The sequence below is a fragment of the Drosophila persimilis genome, unplaced genomic scaffold (genome assembly GCF_003286085.1).
Source record: "Drosophila persimilis strain 14011-0111.01,24,50 unplaced genomic scaffold, DperRS2 tig00000857-arrow-arrow-pilon, whole genome shotgun sequence".
NCBI classification, from domain to species: Eukaryota; Metazoa; Arthropoda; class Insecta; order Diptera; family Drosophilidae; genus Drosophila; species Drosophila persimilis.
Window position 1 is genome coordinate 30,075 of NW_020825363.1, and position 25,508 is coordinate 55,582.

The window sequence follows — 25,508 nt, forward strand, 5'->3', positions numbered from 1 at the left end:
ACAAAGGTCGAAAATCTGTGGCATCCACAATTTTAGAGATACGAGAAAACAGAAAATGTTGAATCGCAGAGGATGACTATATCTTCTAGAATGCAAAATCAGAACCAGATCGTATAATTATTATAGCCAGAATCAAGAAAACAATTTCATTCTTTCTCGCTCTGTCTTTCTCTAACACACAGGTTTCATGGTCGGCTTTGCTTATTGCAAAATATGAGTTAAAGGATCTCAGACACTATAAAAGCTAGAGAAACCAAATTTGGTATACACACTCCTGTGATATCGGAACTTGACCGTTTTATGTCAAAATTTCACCACACCCCCTTCCGCCCCCGCAAAGGACGAAAATCTGGGGCATCCACAAATCTAGAGACTATTAAGGCTAGAGTAACCAAATTTGGTATACACACTTCTGTTAGATATCACTATAAAACGTATACCTCAAAATTTCGCCCCACCCCCTTCCGCCCCCACAAAGGACGAAAATCTGTTGCATCCACAATATTGCAGATTCGAGAAAACTAAAAACGCACAATCATAGAGAATGACCATATCTATCAGATTGCTGAATCTGGATCAGATCGGATCATTTTTATAGCCAAAAGGAACAAATCAATTTGCAGTGGCTACGCAGCGCCAGACATCACGCTCAGACTGATTTTCTGTCTCTCTCGCACGCACTCTTTGTCGTTTAATATTAGCGGCGTCAGCCGGAGGAGAGTCATAATGACTAAGTATCGGGTATAAATGTAGAGTTGCGGTCTCCGCAGCAACTCACAACGTTCCCCCTCGTTTTATTTAAAAAATGGTTGGTTTTTTTTATTTTTGTAAAATAATCCTCTACTTCCTGTTTAGTGGGAGGAATATCTAATAAACTTATTATTTCTTCAGAATAACTGTTTGCCGATTTTATTTGTTATCTCACATCTAATGTTATCTAATGGATGGAATATATGGATCTGAAGAGGCTGCCGTTTTTTTTTTTTTTACCGTTTTTCGTGCGAGGTTGGGACAGGTAAATCGGTATAGACGCGGTATAAAACGGCTAAAACGGTAATAAATAGTTCAAGGAACATATAAAAAAAAATTCTCGGGAAAATTTAAGGATATATTTTTTAAAAGTCCAGTCAAAGTTGAAAAATAGCCCAAATTTTAGATGGTTTGCAAAACAACTTTTTCTAAACAACTGCCTATGTAACTGACCATATTTTTAAAAGTTTTCCTAAGAATTAATGCAACTAATTGGAATAGGTTAAATAAGATTCTAGACTTAATGTTTGTTACTGACCATTGCAGAATGTGACATGCATCAAATGCCGTTCGTATTGTCAGCTTCTTATAGTGTTTCCTACGTACCTATCGTCATATTATTGCTTCTGGAAAAGTGCATGGCTCCTATAGGCTACCGTAGTATACAAAGGGTCTTTTGAAGTGTAAGTAATCTACGTAAAAATTATTTTAGAGGATTTGGTGAGACCTGTGACCCTGTTGACTAGCCGAGGTACGTGCAGCATAAGCATAAGCGAGAGTTTTTAGAAAAATTTGTATATAATCAGAATATTGCCAACGTTAGGAGGTGACTAATCAATCTTCCTTCAGTTTAGAACTCTAATACGAATAGTGGCATAGCAAACCTTTTTGCTTAATTTTTATCTCAAACTTTTGAGCCATTCGCAGCTTGTCATAATTTCGATGACCTGCAGTCTATTCCTTCGGTGGTCAATATTGGCACACTTGATGTATCATCAGAGGTGGAAATTTTGGAAGCAATTGATGAGTTAGACAATTCTAATAAACCCGACAATGATGGAATTTCTTCCTTCTTGCCTTCCTGTTTCGCAACTGTGATGTTGCGTTCTGTGAACCTCTTCTCAAATTCGCTGTTAACGTGTCGGTTTATTAGCAAGTGGAATTCTGGAACGACCACTAATCTTATCGCTTTCAGTAATTTTTGCACTTATGTCTTTGAAATGCACTTTCAAGTTGATGTTGTGTATTCTGACTTTGCGTTGTAGAGAGTCTGCCGCCTTAATAGCCAAACTGCATCGGTTAGGTATTCATTCCTGCCTGCTCAGTTGGTTTAGATCATATCTTGAGGGGCGAGAGTAGGTAGTAATTGTAAATGGGAAATTATCGGACCCATTCTTGGCTACCTCCGGCCTTCTACAGGGAAGTGCACTTGGCCCACTCCTGTTCTAAATATTTATCAATGACATATGTCTCAGCATTCAAGCTTTTGAGCATTTGCTCTATGCTGATGATCTTAAAATCTTCCGATCTGTCAAAACCTTAGACACAGTATCCTTCTTCAACGCGACCTGGATAGAGTTGCTCGTTGGTGCAAACTTCACTCGCTGCCTCTCAACATTAGAAAATGTTACTCTTTTTCTTTTAGCAAGTGTGTCTTCAATGTGCTGCTCTCATATTCAATAGATGGCCATCGGCTCTTAAAGCAGTCGGAGATACTAGAACTCGATTCAAAATTTCTTTTTATCGAGCATTTGAATTTCATATTGCCATGCTATGTTCGGCTAAGTCTGTACTCATTCCTTGTGCGATCGAGCGTTGAATATGCTACAATGGTCTGGAATCCCAATGGGGTTTTTCAAGTTTCACGCATCGACGGACTGCAAAGAAAGTTTTTAAATTTGCAGTCCAGCCTTTGCCCTTTTCCATTACGTTACCGTCTTATGTCGTCTAGTGCATCTCTCCTCTCTCGAGGATCGAAGGACCATTGCCTCTCAGATCTTTATTTATGATCTTCTAGGATTGGCTTCAGTACGCCTGACAGGAGCCTAAGGACCGATGCACCCTTTGTAGTTGTTCTCCACCGGACCAACTATACCTGAAATGAGCCCATTTGTAGGGCGGTTCGCCAGCACAATGCGCTGTCAGCTAGGATGCGTTTTGACTTTTGCCAGGGGAAGGGTGCCGTCAGACGGTTGCTTGCAGATCTCTTCCTTTTCCATATATAATTTTGTTATTTTCTATTATTTAAGACAGATATGAGTGAGTCTAACCAGTTAAGGATTATTTTGATAATGAATTAATAAATAAGTTTCTGTTGTAGCTCTAGGTATTCTGCATCCATTTTCTGGTTTTGGAGTTGCAAATTTGGCGCCAAGGGTGCCCTCACTGATATGATTATGTTGCCAAATCGAATATAGGTTGACTGCACTTCGTTTGTTATTGTGCTGAAGGTGCTGATGCCTATCTCTGTATTATGAGCGGTGCATCCAGGAAACAGTGAGAATAGACCATACTGCTTGAAGTTCCATTGTTTACTGCGTTGTGAATTTGTAGGCAGCGTCGAAAGTCCTCGGGTGATATCCTTGACCTGATATCGATGGATGTTCACAGTTACTGTGGTGGTTCTGAGATCGATCAAGCTCCAACTTGTTGAGTCCCAGTCAGGAAGAAGACTTCGAGCTGAACTATTGAGACCAGAGGTCAGAGGTAGCGTCACTTTGTAACCGACGTCTGTTGCAGTCGAGGTTCCTTCTGCCCGTATGATTCTGTATGGTGGAATCACATTTTGCGTTGTGACAGGCAGTTGTGATTAAATTTCAGATGGCAAATGATCCCGTATTTGGTCTAGTTGGTCTCTTAATTGTTCGGGAGACACAAGCGTGAGGCTTATTCTCCGATGATGAATACTGATTACTACATCAGATATGCCAGACTGCATTCGTTGGAGACATGTTGTGAGTAGGGTTAATTGTGTTAAGTACGCTTAGGTTAGATAATCGCTGTGTTATGATCCCCTCTCTCGGTTAATAGTTGTCACTTGCTGTTCCAACATTTTTAGGCGATTATCCGTGTATAATTTGGCCTTTCTGACTACGTTTATTATAGCTTGGACAATTGATGCTTGATTTCGGAGCAGATTTAATAAAAAGTCTTCATTGGTTTTCAATCTTTCAATTACTTTGTTTATTTCCTCAGCGTATTTTGAGTCGAAAACAACAAAAAGACTTGTTGCTACATTTCCTATTGTATCCAGCGGTGTTCTGCGTTTTCGAGTTTTTCATTAAAACTTTTCCTCTTTGTAGCTCATTATATAAATTTTTTTTTGGCTATCCAATCCGAAAGCTGGAGTGCAACTTCAGGACGATGAACTTATGGACAGATGAGGTCGCTTTTCAGTTCCAGTGCTCATTTTGTAAACGATTCATGCATTTACCACAAGGGAAAAAGCCAAATGCAGTGCAGTATATAAACAGATTTGGTGGAGGCACAGTGGTGTTCTGGAGTGCACGTCGTATTATGGATTTGGAGACTTCGTACCAATAGAAGGCACTCTCAATCAGACCGGCTATCTTCTAATATTGAATAATCATGCTTTTGTGTCTGATGACAGGCTATTTCCAATCAGCAACCGGGTTCTACAACACGACGCTGCTCCATGGCACAAGGGATCGGCACCAGCTAAATTTGTAAGAGATCTCAATATAGCTGTTCTTCCATGGACTACGCAGAGCCATGATCTGAATATTATTGAAAACGTTTGGTCATTAATCAAAGGGCAAAGAATCGAAGACACGACGATATCATCATCGAAATTACAATAATTTGGTTAAAATTGGATCTTGCCAATGCTCGGAACTTGGTGGAACCAATTCCAATCAGGTTGCAGGACGTTATTGATGCCAAAGGTGGAATCACTAAATATTAGTTATTATTGTTATTCTTCATCCAAAACAATTAAACAAAAATCATTTAATCATAATAAACGAGGGGGAACGTAGTGAGTTCCTGCTGCGACCGTAACTCTACATTTATACCCGATACTTAGACAGTATGGCTCTCCTCCGGCAGACGCCGCTAATTTTAAACGACACGACAATCGGGCGCTGCGTAGGCACAGCAAATTGATTTGTTCCTTTTGGCTATTCAAATGATCCGATCTGATACAGATTCGACAAACTGGTAGATATGGTCACTCTTTATGATTGTGCGCTTTTACTTTTGTCGTATCTTCACTATTGTAGATGCCACAGATTTTCGTCCTTTGTGGGGGCGGAAGGGGATGGGGCGAAATAATGATATATACGTTTTATAGTGAGATCTGACAGGAGTGTGGATACTAAATTTGGTTACTCTAGCCTTAATAGTCTCTGAAATTTGTGGATGCCCCAGACTTTCGTCCTTTGCGTGGGCGGAAGGGGGTGTGGCGCAATTTTGACACGAAGCGGCCAAGGTCGGATATCACAGGAGTGTGGATACCGAATTTGGATGCTCTAGCTTTTATACTCTCTGAGATCCTTGAACTCATATTTTGCAATAGGCAAAGCCGACCATGAAACCTGTGTGTTAGAGAGAGACACAGCGAGAGAGAATGAAATTGTTTTCTTGATTCTTTCTTTTATACGATTATACGATCTGGTTCTAGATCGTATAATCTAGAAGATCTAGTCATCCATTACGATTCAGCGTTTTCAGTTGTCCTGTATCTTTGAAATTGTGGATGCCACAGATTTTCGCCCTATGTGCGGGTGAAGTGGACTGGGCAAAGTTTTGAAATATACTTGTAACAGTGACATATAAAATGTCGTTGCTCTAGCTCTTGTAGTCTTTGTGCACTAGGCGCTGATAGGGACGGACAGACAGATAGACAGACAGGGCTAAATGGACTCGCCTATTGATGATGATGAAGAACATATATATGTCGGAACATGAAGACCCTGATGCGGCACATCGTTCTCTTGATTTTCATCCGCCATTTTGTATCACCGCTGTAGCACAGCAAGTCACTTGAGACTGACTCTCAACAACAACACTAGCAACATGCTCATCTGAGACGCTCTCTCTCTCGCTCAGACTATGCTCTCAGCAACATTGAATTTAACATTTTATTTACATTCGCTTTTATTTGTTTTTAATCAATTGTTTATTTCAACTTAAACTTATTTTCCAATCAATTCCAATTTTCAATTGCTCATTTCAATTTAAACTTATTCTTCAATCTTTATCTTTTAATTCTTACAATATACCAAAGCCACATTTTCTTTTTTTCAATGGTGCTCTTAAATTCTTGTTTCGTTTACATCTATAGTACCATTGTACCATCGCACCATCACTCTCTCACTCTTCTCTCATGATTGTCACTCACATATCCTTCATACCACGTTCTCAGGCTCTTGCTGTCTCAATACAACGCTCTCACGCAAATTTTGCGTCCTGGCCTCTCTCTAGACCCTCATGACCCCCGCCACGCGACATCAACCGCGCCGCACGCCATTTTGGACTCTCTCTTAGCCCACACTTGTGCCATCGGTTGACCATCGTGGTGCAGTCGTAGCCTTCGTGTATGATTCATCTCAACACACCCACTGGTGCCGGAAAGTATGGTACTTCTTCAGCCGCAACTAGCTCACTTGACATAGCTCGTAACTGTTCATGAGCATACTTAAATGTTCTCTTACTTGACTTTACTGGACCTTTAAATTTAGGATCCAACTTCGTTTGGTGACGTTCCTCACACTTGAGCAAGACATGGTCGCCTACGCCAAATCTCACAATTTTGGCCTTATTTTTATCAAATCTTTGTTTGTCATATTCTGCATTTTCTATCATGTTTCGCCGCGCTCGAGTTCTGACACCTTCTACATCTACCTTTTCTTCTTCTATCAATGGCATCATATCCAATGGCCTTGCCTCTTTCCCAATCAACATTTCCAATGGACTAGCCTTAGTGACTCGATTCGTTGTACAATTCAAAGCCAACTGAACATCTTTCAACGCATCCTGCCAAGATCTTTTACTTTTTTCCACAGCCGTCAACATTGCCTTCATTGTACTTATAACGCGCTCTACCTGTCCATTCGCACGACTAGCGCCAGTTGCTATTAGATAAAAATCAATCTTTTGTGCAGAGCAAAACTGTCGGAAATCACTACTCGCAAAACTACGGCCCTGATCTGCGATTATCCGATTGGGAACACCAAATAAGGATATGGCAGATTTCACTGCCTCAATGCAGCTGTCTGTATCGAGATTCAAAGTGTGATAAAGATACACGTACTTGGTGAATGCATCGACTTGCACTATCACGTATTCTTTGAGGTCACTCTTGCCACTGAGCTTGCCGCTGATATCGATGTGTACCGTATGCCATGGTATATCGATCTTAGGTATGGAATGCAGTTCTATTTGTGTTTTGCCCGTGGCCGGTTTTGCCAATTTACATGTAATGCAATTTTCCACAAACTTTCTCACATATTTTGACATATTTTCATACCAATACTGTGTGTAAACCTTATCTAAAGTCTTCTCCCAGCCCAAATGCATTATAGCTTCGTGTACGTGATTGATGACTGACCATCTGAACGCCCTAGGTATTACAGGTAGGCACCTGGTTCGACCATCTCTTTGTATTTTCCTACACAGCATACCCGCTCTCAATTCATATGTCCTTGCAATCTCATCCTGTAATTCATTATTTTGCAATTTCGAAACTACGTCTGCTAACTTTTGATCTCGCTGCTGTTCTGCTAAGAGCCAATTATCCGTTATTTACGCTAGTTCTACACGAAATTCATTTATATTCGCAGCATTCGCACGTTTTTCAACCGACAATGAATTGCGTAAAAGAAAGTCAACATGTGCCATATGATTTCCTTTTCTATACTCCACACTAAAATCAAATGATTGCAGATAAGCCCACCAGCGATTTACCCGAGGCGACAAATCTATCTTATGGCGGCTAGCTTTACACTACAAAAGCACAACCATGCAGGTAATGGCGAAAATGTTTAACAGCATTAAACACGGCTAGTGTTTCCAGCTCATACGAGTAGTATTTTGATTCGGTTGCTGTAGTGCATTTGCTGTAATATTCAATCACTCTCGGTTTGCCATTTACCTTGTGCATCAATGTGCATCACCAATCGAACTAGCATCGGTGTGCAACTCAACAGGGTATTGTGGATCGAAGATTATCAGAACGGAGTCGCTAACTAGCGTTGATATAATTTTCTGTCGCACCTGTTGATGTTTTGGTTCCCACTAAAATTTGCTGTTCTTAGAGGTAAGAAAATATAATGGCTTCATTTCCTCGGAGAACCTGGGAACAAATTTCCGAAAGTAGGATGACAACCCAAAAACTGTCTCAGTTGGGTCACAGATTGTGGTGGCGACAGAGCAGCCAACGCTTCTATCTTACGCGGATTCGGCCTTAATTCGCCATCTTAAACTTTGAACCCCAGATATTCTACGCTTGGTTTCAGAAAAGTACACTTGGCTATATTAAATGAGAATCCGGCCCCAATTAGTACGTTCAACACCTTTTCAAGTCTTTCATACGCCTCCTTCCTCGTGCCGGCAACAACCAGAACATCATCGATGTAAACTATGGCATACGAATAGGCCAGTTCTCCCAAAGCTCATGTTATTGCTCGTTGAAAAACAGATGATGCGTTTTTCAGGCCAATCGGCATGGACAGAAACTCGTACTGACCCTCAAGTGTTACAAATGCTGTGCGTTCTATCGAGTCCGAATGTATGGGTACCTGATAGAAACCACTCGCCATATCCAAGCTTGAAAAGAATTTGCTGCCACGCAGTCTGTTGATCTGGTCAGATATCAAGGGCAGCGGGTACTTATCCGCAATCGTATTCGCGTTCAATTCTCTATAATCTAAACACAGTCGATCATTTCCGTCTTTCTTCTTTACTAGCAGCATTGGCTGGCGAATGGGGAACAGCTCGGGCGGATGACATCAGTCGCTATGAGTTCCTGTATTTTGCCTCTCACTAACGTTTTCTCTTCTGAGCTAAGTCTATACGGACGCCTCATTACAGTTTTATTTGCATCCATCAAACGGATTTCTAGCTCACCAGTTGTTACTCGACTATTTGGGATACCCTTTATGAATCTGTGCGCGTATGGCTCCAATAATTTGACTAGTTTGGCCTTGTCTGAGTCATGCAACTCTGGATCATTATTTATGAGCATTGCAAAATCCACTTTGGCAATGTCCGACAGCGTGTTGACAGTTTTGATCTTATATATCTCAAATTTGTTGGCATCTATGGAAACATTAAAACCCTGACTCAGAATCTCGCGGCCGATTAACACATCATGCTTTATACATTCATTCATTACCACGTGAAATAAGATTTCTACGGAATATTCACAAATTTTGACTGTTGATAAGATTTGCAAATTACATGATATAGAACTTTCCCCAATTCCTTTTAAAACTACCTTATTGTTCAATCTCTTGCCTGCAAACTTTTCAGCCAGTTTTTCTTTCAATAACACTCAGCACCTGAGTCAAAGAAGAATGGAACGGGCTCACCAAACTGATGCAGGGTTCCTCTCGGCTCCATCACGGTACACACATCTACCCGCTTCTCGTATGTGCTGCTCTTACTTGACGCTGAGGTACCTTTGGTACATACAGACACAATATGTCCAGGGTTGCCACACTTAAAACATGTCACTGCTGCTCGTTCCTTGCCCTGTGACGTGTTGCCGTGCGTCTGATGACCCTTGAACGCATTCCACTCTCCAGCTCTCCTGTTTCGGCACTCTGCAATTTTGTGTCCAACTTTACCACAAGAATGGCACGTATATGCGATGTCAATTTTTGCTTCTTTCGTTCAGTGCCATGACCTTGATCTGCCGTATACTGATCACTCCGTTTACCATACGCAAACGCTCGCAAGTGCTGCTCCAATTCGCTACGTGTTCTGATATTGGTGGTGAATATCAAGCGCTGCAGTCTGTTGTCTATTTTAGACGTATGAGCAAGCACAAAAGACACTGCTATTTCCTCCAGAGTCATCATTTTCCATTTTGATAGCAGTGACGTCACCAAGCGGCTGCCATATACCGACAAACACTCGCTCGGCTTCGGGCTGCCATTGAAGATGTTTAGCAAAATGGCTGCCGCCGTCTCTATTCCTTCGTAGCGCTGAACAAATAGATCTCGAAACGCAGGACATTTGATTCCTGTGTAACAGATCTGTGATAGTCACTGTGATGCTCCTCCCTCCAGCGAGTCACTGAGTGCCATCACAAGTGCGCTGCCCTCTAGCGGATTCTCTGCCATGAGTATATCCACCGTTTTGCACCAAGCAGAGGCATCTGCACCTACAGCGTCGGGGTTGTACTTTGGCAAGGTTACAACTTTGGCTTTTTCATCCGAATTTTTTGATGCCTGCATTGATTTAATAAGCTCCATGAAATTTCGGTTCTGGGCCTCGAGAAGTGTACGCCAGTATTTGTCAGAGTGGTCTGGTGGCGTGGCCGATCCCACTTCTGATGTCGGAACATGAAGACCCTGATGCGGCACATCGTTCTCTTGATTTTCATCCGCCATTTTGTATCACAGCTGTAGCACAGCAAGTCACTTGCGTCGCGTTCTTTTCGTAGTCCAATCTCGACTGACTCTCAACAAATACACTAGCAACATGCTCATCTGAGACGCTCTCTCTCTCGCTCAGACTATGCTCTTAGCAACATTGTATATATTGAATATATCAATAATTTTATTGTGAGTCGATTACTTATTTTATTTAAAAATACTGGAATTATTTCATAATCTCCGACATATACTTTATGGGGTCGGAAACGATTCCTTCTAGACGTTACACACATCTATTTTCACCACAAATCTAATATACCCAATACACATTTTGAGTATCGGGTATAAAAAGGTTTCCCGAATGACTTTTGAGTTTTTGAATACGTGCCATCGGTGAAGTTAGATAACATGAGTGCCCACATTTCACTGTCCACCACTGTAGAACTTGAGAAGATTAGTGCATGATCAACGCACAATCGCTGTGGCAACCAAATTTGGTATCTACACTCCTGTGATATCGAACCTGCACAAGTGTATTTCAAAATTTCGCACCACCCATACCAAATATGGTATCCACACTCCTGTTAGATCTCACTGTTACAAGTGTATTTCAAAAATTCGCTCAACCCCCGTTCGCCACTTCGCCATCCACACTTTTGCAGATACGGGAAAATTAAAACGCATTATCATAGAGAACCATTTCTACCAGATTGCCCAATCTTAATCAGATAAGATTATTATTATTAGAATGCAGCGTATGCAGTGGCTACGCAACGCCCGACGACTCGTTCAGATTGATTTTCTGTCGCCTCTCGCACGCACTCTTTTCTAGCGCGGTCTGTCGGAGGAGAGCCATACTGACAAAGTATCGGGTATAAATGTAGAGTTGGAGTCGCAGCAGCAACGTTTTATTTTAAAATAAAAAATGTTCAGGGAAACCTAATTCCGCCTAATGAGCACCACATTCCGCTTGCTGACGCCCTCATCTTCTAGGACGATTCTGCTCCTTGCCATCGTGCAAGATTAGTCAGCATATTTTTTCAAGCTTTGTTATTGTATCGTGTAATGATATATTCAAAAAGTTTGATTTTTCCAACGATGGGCTATCTTAGCTAAATAATATTTCTACATAGTGGGAATTGAGACATTCGACTGGCAGGGAAATGGTCCTGGTTTTAATCTGATCGAAAATCTTTAGCATATCAAGAAAGTTTTAATATGAAAGTAGAGACTATCTAAATTTTAAGAAATATTTAAAAAAGGTTGGCATAACGATATAAATATCGAATCAATCTACAAATTAGGAAGTGCCAAGCATTCGCGTAAAAAACTTTTTAAACTGTAAACACCTAGGAGGTTCAAAAAAAAAAAATATTTAACTAACTCATTACATACTCTTTAACATTCATAGAACTAAACGTAATAACAAAGACTCGAAACCTAGGATGAATTTTTCCGTACAATTATAAAAGTGAATACTTTTTGATTTAAGAATTTTTTGAAAACAAGGATGTTTGGACTTAAGCTATTAATCTGTTTCGAAAGCGTTTTATATTGTTTAGTTAGTATCATGAGCAGTCCGATTTGGTTATCGGAAAGTTGGCAAAACTTAAATTTTTCCGCATAACAGCACAAATGTACATGTAACAGCACACACTGTGCTTGTAACACGCACGTAACAGAAAATTTGAGTAAGGAGTAAGTTACCGTAACATTTAATTCAAAATGTAGGTGCAACAAATTAACTTTTTATTTTTATTTTCAATATACATGCTGTTACTCACAGTTTGTCAGACATGTTAAATACACAAGGGTTGCATCTAAGATGTTTTGATCGTCTTGATGTCTTGAAAATATACTGCTGTATATTTTCAAAGCAATCAAGTCAGCTGTTTTTGTTTGTCAGAACCGATGAAAAAATGAAACACATCGATACCAAAAATTTGTGAAACCGGGGGCACACACTTTTCGTAGTGTAATGTGTCCTCCAAATATTGACTGAGTATCAGGTAACTGCAAAGGCCCTTAGTTCCGTCTTTAAAAGAACGTTCCCATGTCCCGTCAAATTTTTTAACAGCATATTGTGGGACAGTTTGTCTTTTGTAGCGTTTGGTTAGTTTCCAAAGTGTGTAATTAGAGGATTCATCTGCATTGTGTTGCTCTAACATTCTGTCCGTTGAAGCTCTTTTGAGTAGACCTATGTATATAGCTCCTTGTTTACATTATAGGAAATTCGACGAAATATTCTATCACTGTTGGAAATTCCCTTGAATTCCCTTCCCGTCTGATCCGTTCCTAATATACATTTTTTTCCAAGCTATAACGTTTCCGGATTGGCTGTTGTTAAGTAATTTATACTCTTAAGAAAAGTATTTATTTGCTCCTTAATTAAGATCTCGTAAGTTTTTCAAAAGGCCGGAAGTATGGATGTTGGTCCGCAATCTAGAGAGATGCTTTTGGGATAGGTAATATTTTAATGTAAAATAAAATATTTTAATGTTGAAAATATGCTCGGGTTCGGTTAGGATAGGTAGAGGCGGCTGCCAGGCTCGCTAGGTGTCCTTCAAACTTTGGCCGGTTCCGGCCCGTTGTGGTACCGCTTGGCACCTTCCCTTTTCTAAATCGTGAGAAATGATGGCAGAAATTATCATATCCGGAAGCTCTTATAAAGTTTTCTATGTTCTTGGGACATATAATATCAGTTATGAATGGCAATCCCAAGTTGTGTTGCCATTATCTTCTGAGAGCTAGTCAGGTGCAGAACAGGTTTTACACCCTGTCTTCCTTTTCTTCGTCTCTGCAGCTGCGGCAAAAATCATTGTAGGGGCGCCCATCCTGTTTACATGTGTACTTATTAGCTAATGTCTTTTGAGGTTACGCATGACTGCGCCTCACATTTTTCTGCTAAGCTTGCAGAGCTAAGAGTTGCGCTTCATATTTATTTTCGGACATGTAGCGATTTGATCGCAGCTTGGCTGTTGCTGTATGCGAGTTGCCGTGACGGTAACCGCTTCAAGGTAGTCCAAGGCTTCCCTGATTGCTATGACTTTTGCCTGGAAAACGCTGCAGTGATCCTGAGTGCCTGAAGAAGTGCCTTATTTTCAGCTGGTCGGAGTAGATTCCCCCTCCGACCTCCGATCTTGTTGTTCATCCTGGATCCTTCTGTGAAGATTTGTATAGCCTGGTGGTCGAGCCATTCATCTCTGTGAGAGAAGATTGTGTTGAAAGGAGTAGCTGTGTGTTTTTTTGTGAACAATATTTCTAATATATTTTAATATATATATTTAATTTATTTTAATATGATTGGTCGGAGTCTCTCAGAAGGCATAAGATGGCATTCAGCGAATCATTTGGAGTGGTGCCGCCCTATGCACTGATGCATAGGGCGGCGGTTTGCTGACCCTTGCACAATTTTTTGCGGATCGTCCTTTTCGATAGGACACTGTAACTCCGTAGAGTAGTATTGGTCTAACTATTGCCAGATATATCCATTGGACTATACTATAGAGACATAGAGTTGCCTTCTTCACTATTTTTTTTTACGTTCATGTTCCAATTAAAATTTTTGTCAATTACCAACTTTAAGTAACTGGCACTGTTGCCAGTTGCGAGGTTGGGGTGTGGTACCTTGTATTTATATTGAAAAGCACGAGTTCCGTTCTCGAGGGATTTACTCCCAGTCCGCGTGATTCTGTACATTCTAACAGTCGCTAGCTTTGCGGTCATTTAGTCGTAGGGTGTTTGGGGGTATTTCGATGAGATTCACAAAGCGGCGGTATGACATTGTTAAAGGTCCCTGAAAGCATCTGAGGATTCACAGTTGTCCTAAGCTGTTGCCCGACTATTTTCTCAAAAAATTTGAGAAGGAAGGACGATAGACCATCATTTTTTTTGAGGTACCCCATCGACGATAGTTTTCGAGATGATCTTGTGTAGCATTGCGGCATTTGACGTTTCCTCGATTTCAGAGTAAAATGTTGGATATCTATCCCACCAGGCGGATTTCTTTTTCCCCCCAGCTTTGTTGAAAGGGCATTCTGCCGTGAAAGCTTTGTTGCATGCTTCCGTGAACTTGTTTACTAGACGGTTTAGGTCTTCCTGTGTTTGAAGCTTTGGTTTGGTGTTTTGTAGGGGAGTATTTTCTCCATGGCTGTTCTGTATTTTTTCCAGTTGGCTATCCTGTGATTAATATTGTCAGTTTTGGGGTCTCGAGAGATGATATCGACTTTTCAAGTCTTGAATATGTCTGACGCTGGGATTTTTTGACAGATGTGAAACCCCGATCCACACTGGCGCCATCTGCCATCCGTCAAAAAGCAGCTGATAAGCTGAAATTAAAAAGTTTTGGTCTAAATTGTGAAATTTTCACAATTTTAAATTAGTAAATTGCCTATATTATTGGCTTTAATAAAACAATCCATATGTGGAGATAATGTTTTTTATCCCCAATCGGCCGACTAATTATTTCGAATTAAATAAAACTCGGCGCAGAAATAAAATTACGATATGTTCTTTAATGCGTGACATCCAAATTGCAAGTGTGGCTTGCCTGCCCTTTACATTGCCGCTCCGATCGCTAAGCGCAGCTTCGCTCGGCCGACGTCGGTAGGCAGACGCAAAGCGGAGATAGCGAAGAGCGAGCTGGCAGAGAGCGTTTAGCAGGGCAAGCACGCGCAAAGCTTTAACAAACAAATGAGTGACATAGACATAAGTAACAAACAAAATAAGCGGCTGAGGGCCAATAATTAGGTGCTGTTTGGCAAGCAGCTAATCGGCTGGGTTCTGCTCCGAACACCATATATGTACAATAAACGTTATTCTTTGGACTCCCTTAAAAATTGTAGCACCTCTGTTTGGAAGTTGGTTTTTCAGAAGATTTTCCAGTTTAATCCGCTTTGCGTCGACATTAACGGAATTATTGGTCAAATGTTTATATCGAGCTTTTCCATCTATGCAGTCAATTTCGACTTGCGTGTTTTGTTTGTTCAAATCATAAAAAAGAGAGCAAATACACACATACATATGTACATATGTTGAATTATTTCCACCAAATTCTGGTCTCTCCATTTTGTATTGTGTCTGTTGCACTCTTATCTCTTTTTAAGTCTTCAACGATTTAAAATTCGAATTACGATTTGAAATATGTCTGGGTGCGAACTATTTTTTTTTATTGTAATTCATTGTTTTCTTGGGTTGCATTTAGGAACATCCCAGATGGATGGTGGAATAACTGGAAAATTTTCGGAACGGCAAAACCTTACGGACCATCCCCGAAATGGATGGTGGATGGTCGTCAGTGTGAGTAGACTATTAGTGAGACATTATCGTCATGGCGGATTTTTTATTATAAATGTAGAGTTGTTGCCCCGATTAAAAATTAATAAATTATAGTTTATCTGAAAAGTGACTCACCACCTACCATTTTTGTCCGAGCTCTCTCATTAGGTGTGGTGAGCGTTGCCGTCGCAGCCCATTAACAGACCTGTATCTGACTTCTTGCTGTCGGTGGCTAGCTGACGAACGAAGTCGCTTAGAGCATAGCTTTCCGCATGGGACATGTAGGACGACAATAATCTTAGATGTTTCCCTTGCAGCTTAAGGCATCCTAAAGTGTTGTCGCCATCGATAAAGTTAAGGAACGGAAAAATGTTTAAGTGCGTTCTAGTAAGAATGCAGGTACGGCTTTTACTTTCATTTTGAGCCACAATCATCTTCCTCATGGCTAATCCACATACCTTGTCTCCCGCTATCCAATGCTCCTGGATTAGGACTAGATCGGCTCCGCTCACATCTAAGCGGAGTTTTAGGCCAGCAGATGCTGCTTAACAGTGGTGAAGATTGATTTGAAGTAGTCCCAGGGGCATTGCCACAGACGTTCTCTCGGTACATAGACTCTAAATCGAGCATCAGCTTTGTGCCTTCTTGGACCGGCTCCTGCTCAACTGAGCTGTCGTGCACAGGATGCGCCTTACACTTGTACACCTTAATGGTGCATAAGCTGGCTGCCTTTAACAGGGCCAGCGACTTCTGGTTAAGCACGAGAACAAACCAGGCTTGTCGGTCACCTCAACCTTTATTACCTTCCAATCAGTGGTTGGAAATCTTGGGTTGTATCTCTGCAACATCCTGGTCCTCGGATTTCTAGGAGCTCGAAGCAGCCGTCGGGCAATGCCGCGAGTCCACCCACTCTCACTGGTGCCTGGGAATTTTAGCGTCCGCGCTGCCTTTATCCAAGACATCGATCAGAGTCATTTCTTTGGCAATCTGCGCGAAAGATACGTTGGGTTTCCTGTTGTTAAGCTGTTTGGGTCAGTTGTTTGTGTTGCCGTTCGCGGACACCCGCTGGCTGTCCGGGACTGCTTATTTCCGGTATTCTCCCGCAAATACAACTAAGTTTGATTTTGGGATGCCCGCTTATTCGCAGCTGACCTGCCGAGATGGACGGTTCGATATTGGGAATACGTAACGTACACCCATATAGCATCTCTGCTGCTGATGCCTTTATGTCCTCCTTGAGGAGGCCAAGCATGACGTTTGGAAGCAGCTTGAGTCTTTCATGGACCTGTGCCAACGCTCCATCATGCCATTTGACTGGGGGTGGTATGGCGTCGTGTGAATGTGCACGCTTCCCAGCATATTCGCCAGAGACTTAGACTGCAGATTCGAATTGAGTTCCTTGATCGGTTGTAATAGTCAATGGGCACGCGACACGCGATATCCAGCGCGACAATATTGCTTCACATATGGTCTCTGCAGTCATATCTTTCAACGGCACAGCCTCCAGCCAGCGGAAAAAGCGGTCAATCATTGTCAGACAATATCTGTATCCGTGAATCAAGGGCATCACAACAATGTCTAGATGTACGTGATCAAACATTCCATCGGGGACAGTGTTTTTTTCCGGAATTAGAGCGTTGTGCTTATGAATTTTGGCTCGTTGGCACGGAAGGCAATTCCTCGAATACTCCAGAACGTTCTTACGTTGCATTTTTTGAATGCTTTGATCGAGCTTGGCGTCCACTGCACTGGCCGTTTGTCGTTTATCTTCATGCTGCGTGTCGTTGAGTGGCGACTGTATTTCTGATGCAAAAGGTATGCAGCGGTGGTAATAGTTAACTATACCAAGAAAATTACCTAATTCGCAGATAGTTTGTGGCTGAGTGTACTTAGTAATTTACTTCACTCGATTCTCTGGAGGCTGAATTCCGTTGCCGTTGACTGTGTAACTCAGTAATGTCACTTGAGGTTGTGCGAAACAGCACTTCTTCTCGTTGATGCAAAGTTTATGCGCTTGTAAGATTTGCAACACATTGTGTGTACTCCTCCATTGAGTTGGATATTATGAGAATGTCATCAATGTAGCAAAACACGTAAATGGCATTTTTACAAATTCAATTAGCCCAAACGGTGTGCATACGACTGTTTTTTCGATGTCCTCTTCGGCCATCGCTATTTGATAGTATGCTCGTTCGAGGTCTAGTGTAGTAAAAACGTTTTTGACATATGAACGATCAGCAAAATCGTAAATGTGGGGAATCGGGTAACGATCTGGAACGGTTATGTATGTAGTGGCGAACTGAAGGTGAATCTGATGGGTTCGTGTTGTCGAGGTTGAAGTCGGTGTGTCGGTCCTTGCCTTGATGCGCTTTGTCGATATTTGGCGAAGCAAAATCCTGCGAGATTACAGATAGGCTTGTGCCCTTGGTAAGACGTTGTGCAAGACCATAGTGCAGGGAAACCTCTCGCTCTGGCGAGAGAGAATGAAATTGTTTTCTTCATTCTGGCCATAATAATAATACGATCTGGCTCAGATTCTGCAGTCTAGAAGATATAGTAGTAATTCTCTATAGTTCTATGTTTTTGATTTTCTCCTGACTTCAAAAATGTGGATGAAACAATTTTCGTCCTTTGTGAGGCGGAAGGGGGCTGGGTGAAGTTTTAAAAAACACTTGTAACAGTAAGTTGTCATAGCTCTAGCTTTTATAGTCTCTAAGAACTAGGCGCTTAAAGGGACGGACAGACGGACGGACAGACATTACTCAATCGACTGAGCTATTGATGCTGATCAATAATATATATATACTTTATGGGACCGGAAACACTTCTTTCTGGGCGTTGCACACGCCCACTCTTCCCACAAATCTAATATACCCCAATACTGATTTTGTGTATCAGGTAAAACAAAGACACCAAGACCGGTTCGACCACAAAACAACTTAGGTGTCCTTAGGAGGGATGAACGCGGTCCTTTTCTTAGCGCTGGTTGGAACCTACAACTCTGACTCCACATTTACAAAATTAAAAATTACAATTTAGCGTTTATTGTTCAATACTGTTTCTGTGTTTTTGTTAGAGTTTGTTCACGGCCACGGGAACTTAGACTAAGGTGTTAGGCGCTTCGCCGATGAAGGCCGACTGTCTTGAAGAGTACTGAGTCGAAGCTGTGGATTATAAGAAGTAAGAACGTTACCTATGTGTGTGCGCGATAATAGAAAGCTTAAGAGATACTTTCTTGATGTTACTTAAGAGCTCTACTCCCCCCCGTTGAAAGACCAGGCTATCCTCAACTGGAAGGACGCACAGCTTGTTGACAGCTAGAGTGATGACCTTGATTACCCGCGCTAAGGGCCACATCAACGGCGGCAAGTTTGACCTCGTTGGATCGAGGATTGTGGTGTGCAACGTGGGCACGTTGTCGAAAAGCAGAGTCAGGTACTCCTCACTCCAACGTTTCTAAAAAATCTGCTAGGCACAGGCGACTCGCTGCCAGCGATCGAGTCGATTGAAGTTGAGACCCGTAACGTTTGGCTCAGGAAACTCCATCAGCGGACGATAAATTAAAAAATGTCCGGGTATAAGGACGCCAAGATCTTCCAGGTTTTCTGAAATCGAGATAAGGGGATGAGAATTCATTACAACCTGGATTTGGCACACCAATGTCCGCAGAGCATCGAATCAAAAAAGTGACGATCCCAACGTGCGATACAAATTATGTTTGACCGCCTTCACCGCTGCCTCCCACAAACCGCCGAAATGCGGCGAGCGAGACACAGTTTTCATGCCACCGATGGGCAAAAACTTTAAGCGAATCGCTCCAAGTAGCGACTGTCGACCAGCATGGTGATGATTCCGTTGAAAGTGCGTAATGATGGCGAGCGTTAATAGATAATGCCTGTGCAAAATGATTGGGTGGCGTGAATCGAAGTGAGTGCCGCAGGCGGCCACCAACACGAACTAGACCAAAGTCATCTATGAAAGGCGAGAGCAAGATGATTCTGCTGGGAGCCTCGACGCAGTTCACTTTCCGCACAGCAATGTACTTATGTGCCCGTTGAACGATGCGACATAATAATCCTTTGCGAAGGTACTCAGACGAGAGATCCGGTGACATCGTCCTACTGATGACTTTCTGAACGTAACCAAAAATGCGCATCATGACTCCAAATGAGTTGTGCTAACGAAAGTGTATGAAAACGGATGAGTGTGTGAAATAGCTTGGCTTGAATGGTGAGGAATAGACATAAGCAGATCATTTAACGAAAGACCAGATGTGGTAGCCGCAGAGCCGTCGAATACGACCCTCAGATTTGTTGTGGAGCTGTTCTCTTTGATGACGCAATGATGTAGCAAGAAATATTTGCACTTGTGCCCATCTTCCTGGGGCACCAGAGACATATTCCGCGTATTCCCCTGAGGGTAAGCGAGCGTTGGCGATGGTTGACGAAGTATTCCTCGCAGTGAAGTTCCTCCTTTGTTGCCCTAGCGATTGGCTCAAAGATGTCCTTCACTTCCCAAAATTGACGAACCAATCCTTACACACCTTTCTATTAATTAATAACTGTAGTGGTATTTTTATTTTGATGCTTAGTTTCTTAGTAAGTTTAGTGGTAATTTTCCTCGAATGTTAGTCTAATAGCTATCTTTCTTGCATGTTTGCGTTTGGTTCGGCTACGCACCGTGCGTCATGCGGCAGCGCCCCTAAAATCCGCGATTTCAGAACGAGATCCACCGAGATATCTTCAGTTGAGAAGGTAGCATCTCCTATGCCAGAGACAGCAGTAAGCGATTTAGTTTTACGCAGTTGAAGCTGATTAGCTATACGAGTAGTTACGAAATGCAATTGCGAGTCCGAGTCCAACAATGCGCGACATGGTATGAAAGTTCCAGCGCTGTTTTTGACGAGAACGACGACGGTGGCTAATAGAACAGGCTCAAACGGACGCTAGAATATATAAACTAGCGGCGAGGAGGGCGACAATGCAACCATGGCGGTATGATTTGGCTGTGGCTCGATTGAAGAAACAGTATGGAATGTCTCTGTTAGACGAAGAAAATGCAGAAGAGTGTGGTGCTTCGATTGACAAGTACAGCACGGACCTGATTTACAATCTTTCACGTGATGACCCTTTCGTAGGCAATTGACGCATAACAAGACCCTCTTTGTGTAATTGTGACGATCATTCGATAGATTTTTCCACCGTTGACAACTGGCGATCATATGGTTCGTGCCTTCACAGAACACACTGGAAACATGAGCGCATGATGCTACAAACGATTTTCATGATGCGTACTCGCGGTTTTCCCTGACCCGGTTGCCAACCTGACCATGTTGCCCTTGCATGGAGTGGTGAATGCCTACGACATCTTTGTTCCAGAAAGGCAGATATTTCTCCCAGGATGGAAGATTTTGATTCGACGACGCTGCTTCCTATTTAACTTGAGGAAGCAAGTGGACGATGATGCAATCAGCTATTTCCTCCTTAGTTGCCAGCGCTTCCAACGCGTGAAGATGTGAGGTGGCGGCGTCCGTAAGCGCCCGCAGCTGAACAACAGATGAGTCCCCACTCGCCAGCCCAAATATTTCTCTAATGTGTGCCTGTAGAATGAGACGTTTATTAGCCAATCGTTTTTTGAGAATATCTAATTGCAATTATTGTAATTAGCCTCGCTCATCTTCAACGAACTAATGGTGTCCAACGCCGCTCCGCTCAAACAAGACTGCAAATGCTATAATTTCTCGATAGAAGTCAGTTCAGCTTCACTATCAATAACAGCTGTGGACATGGCATAGAATATAGGTCCACTCTGTATAGTCTCCGCTGAACTTGGGCAGCTGCAGCTGTGGCAAGCGCAATCGACTGGCTATGTACATAATGGATTGGGATTCACTTGGGTTCATTTGAAACGTGGAACAATGCGTGGCTTGCGAACTCTGGCCCAACTCACGCTGAAGAATGGTCCTCAAAGATAAGATGGACGAGTCCAATTTTCCAGGTGGTGTGGCCACAATAAAATTCATTTAAGCTTCGTCAATGATTTTAACAATCCTCGCAGATCATATTCATCCATTTCGCGTAGCTTTTCACGATCCATCTCTGTTCGTATGGACTCTAGCCTGTCCAAAATGGCTCTAGCCCTTAGCCTCCTGAAGGAAATCCAAGATGCAAGGAATTGGGTGCTGGCTGCGTTAGCACTAAACCTTTCATCAGATAGAGCATCGCCAACTTTCACAGTATTACTGTCATTGCGCATAGCCACCGATTCACTCCTTCTATTATTTTTTTTCTTGCCCATGGTTTCGGCTATAGTCTGTTAACGCGGAGTGTATAAGTCGATCAGAGTTAAATAAAATGATGCAACGCGCTAGTTCAAACGAGTTCAAAACTTGTTGGCGTTCACTTTTGCTGCACTTTTTATGTATTTATGTCCATAACGTATGCGCGCCAAAGCAACGAAGCGACGACCGAAAAGAACCAACAGTTATGCACAAGCGAACGAGTTCAAGTTGTGCAGACGGTCAAGAGAGCTGACTGAAGCAAACGACGAAAGAGGAGGCGAAGAAAACTATCGGACCACGCTTAGATCTCTATGCGACGAAAGAGAAGCGAAAACGAAATGTTAAGTTCACAATGTTCGTCCTTTGCGTGGGCGGAAGGGGGTGTGGCGAAATTTTGACACAAAACGGTCAAGGTCCGATATCAAAGGAGTGTGGATACCGAATTTGGTTGCTCTAGCTTTTATAGTCTCTGAGATCCTTGAACTCATATTTTGCAATAGGCAAAACCGACCATGAAACCTGTGTGTTAGAGAGAGACACAGCGAGAGAGAATGAAATTGTTTTCTTGATTCTGTCTTTTATACGATTATACGATCTGGTTCTGATTTTGCATTCTAGAAGATCTAGTCATCCATTACGATTCAGCGTTTTCAGTTTTCCTGTATCTTTGAAATTGTGGATGCCACAGATTTTTGCCCTATGTGGTGGTGAAGTGGACGAGGCAAAGTTTTGAAATATACTTGTAACAGTGACAAGTATTTCTCTAGCTCCTGTAGTCTTTGAGCACTAGGCGCTGATAGGGACGGACAGACGGACGGACGGACGGACAGACGGACAGACAGACAGGGCTCAATCGACTCGGCTATTGATGCTGATCAAGAATATATATACTTTATGGGGTCGGAAACGTTCTGGACGTTACACACAGCCACTTTTACCACAAATCTAATATACCCCAATACTCATTTTGAGTATCGGGTATAATTACACCGTTGTTAAGGTTACAATTTGGATTTTATTGTCCGATATTGTTTGTGTGTTTTTGTTAGAGGCCGTGGCCGTGAACTTAGACTTAGGTGTTAGGCGCTTCGACGATGAAGACCGACTGTCTTGAAGAGTACTGACCTATTACCTTAAATAGTACTGACCGACTGTCTGACCGAAGCGTCGAAGCAGTGGATTATAAGAAGTAAGAACGTTACATATGTGTGTGCGTGTATGCACTGAGAGCGTACATGGGATGAACGCGATAATAGATATTAAGAGATATGTTCTTGACGTTACTTAAGGGCTATTCACGGCTGCTGCTCCGAACACGGTCATTACGTTTTTGTAATTTTTATATTTTTAACTTTTAATCACGTTATAGTTTTCTACATGTTGTGCATAAGTTTTGAAAATAAAACAGGCCGAATTTAAAACTCATCTGCCTAAGCCTTTACGACGGCTATGGGCTCCGTTTTCCGATCGCTCAAACTGAATTAAGAAAATATTTTGATGTCTTGTGATATTTACAAATTTGTTTATTCCAGAATCAATAAATGCCAAAATGAACAAAAACACGTCGACTCTGGAGGACGCATAAGCACTATCTCGAAGGTTCCATATACCCATTCGGATAACGTAGTGCCATATTGGCCTATGTGTATCCCCAAGAGTGGCGTCCGGGCTAATCTAGCCTAAATATTGAGCATGAAAAAAATTGAATCTCTATGAATGTCCTAAAATGTATCAGGGCGTATTGATAGCGCCTCATATTTGGAATAGGAAAATTTACTTACCTTAGCTGGAAAATGGGAGCCAGTACTTCCAGTATTAACTATCCTAACGTCGCATCATCAGGAGCTGCACTTAATAGTACCGGAAACTCTAATGGAAACATATCGGTGCTGCTGCCCATGAGCATGGCAGGTATGGTCACAGCAGGAGCGGTTGGTATGACGACTGGCAGTGGTACTGGTATCAGTGGCGCACAGTACCATCGAGATCAAAGACGAAAGCGTGTAACTGGTTTTGCGACGCTTAAGAGAAAGTTTATACGTAGACGACGTTCGTCAAAAGCATATGATCACGCTCGCGTTCTACGAGATTTTGTGTCAGACTGGGCACCTATGGAGCTGGCAGCTCTTTGCGAGGAGTTCGAAGCCTTGTCGGCTTTAAGAGACTTATCGGTTAGAATGAAAACATTTATTGTTTGTCTATTAGTTTTTTAAACATCATATATTTATAGGTGCAAGCTGAATTGGCGCGACCTCCGGCAGCAAACATACAAACAAGACCTTGCTGCTCTTTACGATCTAAATTTTTGCACTGATTGTGATCTTGTTTTTCGCGGGACTATTTTCCCGGTGCACAGATCAATATTATCAGCTCGTTGCTCCTATTTCCGCGACTTACTCGCAGGTTGTCCTGGTTTCGGAGCGCGTATATGTCTTGAACTGCCCACTTCGCCTATTGACGTGCCGCTTTTCTCTTCCCTATTGCGTTATTTATATACTGGCGATATGTGTCCGCATGATCCGAACATCGAAATCACAGTGTTGCGTCAGCTGGGAGACGACTTTGGCTCACCAATCCTCTGGATCATGATCTTCGCTATTTGTTGGAGACTGGCGACTACGCAGATGCGGCACTTGTTTTCACAGCAGATGGTAACAACGACAATCTGCGACAAGACTCGGGTACCTCGGAGTACGGGTTTCGACCAAAGATCGAACTTCCATGCCATAAAGCTATTTTGAGTGCGCGCTCACCCTTTTTTCGTAATTTAATTGCGCGTCGAACGCGCAAACATTTGATGAGTACGTTGAACGTTCCTTACACGTGCCCACGCGAATTGTATTAGACGAAAGCGTTATACCGAAGAGATCTGCGCGTGTACTGTTGCAAGCGATTTACCTGGACGTTTGTTGATTTGACACTGATCTTACGCGGTGTTGGATCGGGTACGTCGGCAGGATCACTAGGGGAAGTGCATGCCTTAACCAACACAGGAAGAGTTCGTCCAACGACACTGGAGGAAGCTATGGAGCTTTAACCAGATTGGTCGGTTTTTAGAGCTTGATATTTTGGCGCAAGGCTGTGAGGATTTAATACTCGAGTGGCTGTCCCTTGATACTTTACCAACAATTTTAAAGTGGGGTTGCCAACCCCATGGCTCCGCGTGGGTGTTTAGACAAGCATGTCAGTACCTACGAGAAGAATTTACCGTTATTAGCACCTCACCTGTCCTGCACCAACTAGATAAAAAGCAACTGTTACATGTTCTGCAGAGTAATTTTTACAAGCTTCTGAGCTAGAGATTCTGCAGGCTGTTCTTAAATGGGGAGAACAGGAGCTCATTCGCCGTATGGAAGATCGTGAACCAAACTTGTTGTCACACACAGCTCACTCAGTTGCTCGCAAGGGCGTAAAAAAACGTGATTTGAGTGATGTAGAGCTGCGAGACATCATCGCAGAATTATTGCCTTTAGTGCGCATAGACCATGTTTTACCACCACATAGTGAGATACTCGGCCAAGCAATTCGTCGAGGTCTTGTCAGCACGCCACCTTCACATATGATTGGAGATGAACGAGAAAATTTACGTATCAATGCCTGGATACGTAGTGGTAGTAATCAGGACTCTTTGTAAGACC

At 42.4% G+C, this 25,508-nt stretch overlaps 1 pseudogene; it reads left to right on the forward strand.

Moving 5' to 3' along the window:
- The first annotated feature begins 1,418 nt into the window (after positions 1 to 1,418).
- Positions 1,419 to 25,504, forward strand: LOC6603600 (annotated as a pseudogene).
- Positions 25,505 to 25,508: the final 4 nt, after the last annotated feature.